Source organism: Hemiscyllium ocellatum, chromosome 4, assembly GCF_020745735.1.
Source record: "Hemiscyllium ocellatum isolate sHemOce1 chromosome 4, sHemOce1.pat.X.cur, whole genome shotgun sequence".
NCBI classification, from domain to species: domain Eukaryota; kingdom Metazoa; phylum Chordata; class Chondrichthyes; order Orectolobiformes; family Hemiscylliidae; genus Hemiscyllium; species Hemiscyllium ocellatum.
The window spans coordinates 85,336,882-85,343,416 of record NC_083404.1 but is presented as its reverse complement, the minus strand read 5'-3'; positions in this window follow the sequence as shown (position 1 = coordinate 85,343,416).

Sequence of the window (6,535 nt, the reverse complement as noted above, 5' to 3'; positions counted from 1 at the left end):
TGGACTGATCAAGATCTTTAATCCAGACCTTTATAGTATTCTATGTCCTCTCATCTTGCATAGGAGAGTTCTCCTACCTTCTGAAAATACACAAAACCAACACAGCTGGACATCTCATCTTATCAGAAAATGGGACATTTCGACTGTGTTGAGGGCATCTTGAAACTCATTGTACAAGGAACCCACATCTTCTGTCACGACATTATATAATTCTTACAGAAACTCGGCACCGGTCGAACCAAGAACATTCTTTGTCACAACAGATGTTTTGGCATTCTACACCAGCATCCCTCACTGTGACTGCAATGCTGCAGCAGCCTCAGTACTCAACACCAACAACTGCCAATTTCCAGATGCCATCCTACAACTTCATCCTCAACCACAACATCTTCACCTTCGACAACCAGATCTTCATCCAGGTACATGGGAAGGGCTTATGCTCGAAACGTCGAATTCCCTATTCCTGAGATGCTGCCTGGCCTGCTGTGCTTTGACCAGCAACACATTTTCAACAACAATGGGAACCAAATTTACACTACAATATGCCAACATTTTGTGCTAATGAGAGAGACTCGGGATTTCTGCGGGAACAAGAGACACTCACGCTTGTGTATCGCCTCCCAGGTGCCAGGATTCGTGATGACACGGATCGTATTTTCGGAATCCTTAAGGGGAGGAGTAGCAGCCCTAAGTCGTGGTCCACATAGGCATCAATGATATAGGTAGGAAAAGTGATGGGGGTATAATACAGAAATTCAGGGAGCTTGGGTGGAATCTTAGAGCTAGAACAAACAGAATTGTCACCTCTGGTTTGATAACCATGCCACATGCCAACAAGGTGAGGAATAGGGAGAGAGAGCAGTTGAACATGTGGCTACAGGGATGGTGCAAGAGGGAGGGATTCAGATACCTGGATAATCAGGGCTCATTCTGGGGTAGGTGGGACCTCTATAAATGGGATAGTTTAGACCTGAACCAGAGAGGTACCAATATCCTGGGAGGGAGGGGCGGTGGTGGAGATATGCTAACACTGCGAGAGTTTAAACTAATTCAGCAGGGGGATGGGAACCTAAATTGTAGCTCCAATATACTGGAGGTTGAGAGTAGAAAGGTCATGAATAAGGTTTCAAGGTTCCAGGACTGTACCAGCAGCCAGGAAATTAGTTTGAAATGTGTCTACTTCAATGCCAGGAGCATCCAGGTTAAGGTGGGTGAACTTGCAGCATGGGTTGGACTTTGATGTTGTATCCATTTCGGAGACATGGGTAGAGCAGGGTCAGGAATGATTGCTGCAGTTTCAGGGGTTTAGATGTTTCAGTAAGATCAGGGAAGGTGGTAAAAGAGGGTAGGTGTGGCATTGTTAGTCAAAGACAGTATTATGGAGGTAGAAAGCATGTTTGATTAGGATTTGTCGCCTGAGCCATGGACTACCGTTCGGGGTAGTCACCAAGATAGGCCTGCTTCTTATTGGGAAGCCCCCTCCATTATCTGTTCTGTGTTCTATGTTTAAACCTGGTTATTAGTTTTTCAACCAAAGCAAAGTGACTAATTTCCTTGTTCTTAATGAAATAGGTACTCCCCGCGCTGTAGATGCCCTCATAATAACAGGATAAGATACTCAACTCATTGGTCACCAATTCCAACATGCCACAGCGAAAAACTGCAACGATCTACTCAGAAGATAAACACAGGATACGGCCAACAGAGTACCTTTCATTGTCCAGTACTTCCCCGGTGTGAAGAAACTACATCAAATTCTTCACAGCCTTCAACTTGTCATTGATGACAATAAACATCTCGCCAAGATCATTCCTACGCCTCTACTTCTCGCCTTCAAACAACAGCCAAATCTTAAACAGACCATCACTTGCAGCAAACTACTCAGCCTGCAGGACATTGACCGCGATAACATACAACCCTACCACGGCAACCTCTGCAAGACACGCCGGATCATTAACGCGGATACTACCTCCACACCATGCACTACAGTTATGGCAGACACTGATGCCACTCCACCAACATTGTGCAGCTCATACGCTGCACGCAAGGATGTCCTGAGGGATGGTATATTGGTGAGACTGGGCAGAAGTGAGGATAACAGGTGAATGGATACCGCACAACAATCGTCAGACAGGAATGCTGCCTCCCAGTTGGGGAACATTCAGTCTCTGATCTTCAGGTAAGCATTCTCTGAGGTGGCCTTCAAGAAACACACCAATGCAGAATCACTGAACAGGAACTGACAGCCATGTCCCATACCCACGAAGACAGCCTCAACCATGATCTTGGGTTCATAGATAGAGTCATAGAGTCATAGATGTTGCACTACATGTGACCCCACCATACTGTTCTGTAAAATCTCCCTTACTGTCCTGTGTTGACATCATGACCTTGATAACTTGTTTTGATCCCTCTACCTTAATTAGTTTGTGGAGTTTTGGATAACTTGTTATTTTGGTTAAACTCTTGGCATGCAAATCTTATACCTAGCATGCTGCTCCAGTCATTTGGTTTGTCTCCAGCACCACCTTATTTTTATTTTTTTGTAATTATCACTCAGCCTCAATTAATCACATTACAGGTCATCCCTTCATTTGTTATTCAGCTATTGACACTTTACTCACACTTTACTCATTGACACACCCTCCTCTATATTGGGGAGACGGGCCGCCTACTTGCGGAACACTTCAGGGAACACCTCTGGGTCGCCCGGACCAACCAACCCAACCACTCCGTGGCTCAACACTTTAACTCTCCCTCCCACTCCACCAAGGACATGCAGGTCCTTGGACTCCTCCATCGCCAGAACAACATGATGGTTGGAGGAAGAGCACCTCATCTTCTGCCTGGGAACCCTCCAACCACAAGGGATGAACTCAGATTTCTCCAGTTTCCTCATTTCCCCTCCCCCCACCTTGTCTCAGTCGATTCCCTCGAACTCAGCACCGCCCTCCTAACATGCAATTTTCTTCCTGACCTCTCCGCCCCCACCCCACTCCGGCCTATCACCCTCACCTTGACCTCCTTCCACCTATCACATCTCCATCGCCCCTCCCTCAAGTCCCTCCTCCCTACCTTTTATCTTAGCCTGCTGGACACACTTTCCTCATTCCTGATGAAGGGCTTATGCCCGAAACGTCGAATTTCCTGTTCCTTGGATGCTGCCTGACGTGCTGCTCTTTAACCAGCAACACATTTTTAGCAATTTACTCACACTGTCTGACACTGTTGATCACCTGCAGAGACCTATTATTCAGCCTGTCAACACTTCACTCACAGCATTTGTATGATCTTTTGATCTCTCTGATTATAAAGTCTGTGCCTGGCTCCTCTCCTCACTTCACTTGATGAAGGGTCAGTGCTTGGAAAGCTTGTGATTACAAATAAACCTGTAAGACTGGAACCTGGTATCATGTGACATGCGACCTTGTCCACACCAGTCCAACACCAGCACCTCCACATCATGTTGGCAGAAAATTATGTTTCTTATAGTTCTCACAAACTGATCCATCACCCTTCATGAAGAGCTGAAACCACAATGATATTAACGATATGGAAGTCAGGGGAAAGTGGTTCTTCTTCACAGATTTCTGTGAGAAGTTTCCTCAATCTGCCTGTCAATATCGTGGAGGCAGATTCAATTCAGGCATTCAAAAGGGCATTGGATTTTATTTTGGAATAGTAATGGTGTGCAGTGATTTGGGGAAAAGGCAAAAGACTGGCACAACATAACAGATCCAGAATAGGTACTAGACTGGTGCAGACATGATGGGCCTCCTTCTGAAATGCAATAATTCTGAGATAAGAAAATTGAGCTCTCTGAGCAAATAATCTGGTGAACCTCTTGCACTCCCTGCACAACAGGTATATCCTTCCTTAGAATAAGTCGACCAAACCTGCTCACAATACATCAAGGCAGTCCTAATAAGGCCACAGACATTTTTACTCCTATATTCAAATTAATTTGCAATAACGGCCATTTGTTGACTCATGGACAAGAACACTCTCGTCCCTTTGGTCACTTGCACTCCCCAAGTTCTCACCATTTATGAAATATTCTAATTCCTGTTTTGTTTCAAGCAAAAGTTATTAACTTCAGGCTTATTCACATTTTATCACATCTGCCATGTGTGTGCCCATTCATTAACCTGCCCAAGCTCACTTTGCAAAATCCTCGTAATTTACATCCAACCTAATTATGTTCATTAGCAAATCAGAAAACCTTACAATTAGTTCCTGTATCTAAGTCATTTACATAAATGGTGAACAGCTATGGCCTCGCACTGATCCCTGTGATACCTCATTATTATAATAGACTGGAATCCTCCAGAATGGCCTATTCACTGCTATTCTCAGCTTTCCATCTGTTAGCTAATTTTCAATCCACATTAGTATATTACCCCCAATGCCACGCACTTTAGTTATATTTACTACTCTCCTGGGCAGAATCGTCTGGGATGACCTTGTGCTTTTAGAAGGACTGACACGGGAACTTAACCGGGCAGGAGAGGAAAAAAACTCAGTTTCCAGATGGCAGGATAAAGTTTTGTTACTAAGTTTTCAGAACGTATTTGGCAGGTTGGTCTTTCTGATCTTGATGGTTGGTACCTCTTGTGTATTAATTAGCATTTCCTGAATGCTCATTAACACCCTAGCCTGCTGGAATTAAATTCATGGCTACAATCTTGTTAGGTGAAAATGGGAATATGCACTCACAAACCCAACTACGTATGAGGCATGTACCTGGCAGGGGAGAGAGATTTCTTCTGCCAAGTTCCAATGAGTACACACTTCTTCAGTAATTGGCACCTTCATAACCAAACCATTTGTTGTGCAAATGTTTAGAGTGTAAAGGATAAAGCCTGACCTGGCCAAGTGAGGCAGCTACGCTGACTGATGCCAACAAACCTAAGCAGGAAGGCAAGAGGAGCACAGCTCACAACATTTAGATTAAAATGGGTTAGGTAGAAAAGAACATTAGCGAATTGAACTTAAAAAGCATAATTATTGGGGGCAATGGAAGAACTTTGGGGAATGCAGGGAGAAAACTTGAGTACAGAGCAAAGAATCACAAGGGCAAGAGGGACAGGGAAGTATGAGATCTGCATATTAAGAATGGGGGAACATAACAGATAATTAAATGGGCTGGGGAGGGATAAAAAGCAGGTGACTTGAATAAGGCATGATATAAGACCAGGTTTGGGTTTGCAGGCAGACTGTATGACAATGACAAGTGGTGCTCTTTCTCTGGCTAACTGTCAAAAATACCCGCTTTTTATAACCCAAAACATCGGATTGTCTCATTGATTCGATGTTGTCAAAACAGTAAAATTCTAATTTGACTGGGTTTTAGTATCTTGGGGCATAATGTAAGATGATTGGTTGAATTTGAATTGCTGTGAAAACAACTCAGTATCTACATTATAGCCAAAAATGTTGTATCTTTCAATGTTCCAGCACACTTTGTGACATCACAATTGTTTGTCAGCTTTCTGTCTCTCTTAACAGTACAGTATATGCCTTCAACTTCATAACAAAGTGAGATAGTGAAATAGTCCATGGTCACAGAGCAAGATTGAAGAGCAGACATCAGAGGAAAGGAGAAAGTCAGCAACAGTGATAGGAGGAAAAAGTAATGTAGCCGTAGGGGTAGATGGTGAGCAAACCAAATGATAAATTAACTATCTTCCTCCTGATTCATCTCACATAGGAAGTCCTCGCAAAGAATGTCCAGTACAAATGTAAGGGCCTGAGATCACTTTGAGGTGTTCCTACGCTGAGCAAACACACTGAATTGAAACTGAAACTGAAAAGTACTATTGCGCGAGCATTCCAAGTACGTTTTCAAATCGTACCATAGCAGATATTGCAACCTGAATCCAATAAACAAAAATCTGCAATAAAAAGCTACCCGAATGACAATACCTATACAATGAACTGAGAAGAATGCAATCATATTATAGTGTATGACTTGTTCTGAGAGGAAGCATTTTTAGGCCCAACTCTACATTTGGTCACAAAGAAAACAGACTCTGTCACCTGTGTGGGATCTTATCAAAGACCTTTTTTGATAATCCCAATATACCTGTACAGCATATTGGCTGGACCTCCTTTACCTCTGTTACAAATTATATACTCAAAAAAACTCCAATAGGTTTGTCAAATATGATTTCTTTTCATAAATCTATTGTTAGCCGTATTATTTTACCATTATTTTCTAAATGGCCAGTTATCATATTCTTTGTAATAATTTATAATATTTTCTCTAATAACATCAAATTACAGATCTGTAGTTTTCTATTCTCCCTCTTTCTCCAATCTTAAATAGTAGGCTTACATTTGCCACTTTCGGGTCTGCAGGAACTTTCCCAGAATCTATAAAATTCTGAAAGATAACAGCAAATACATTCATTGTCTCCAAAACTATTTCCTTCAAAATTCTGGGATTCAGCTCATCTGGTCCAGGATATTACCAACATATAATCCAATTAATTTTTCAAGAATTATCTCTTTTTGAAGATAAATTTATTTCAGT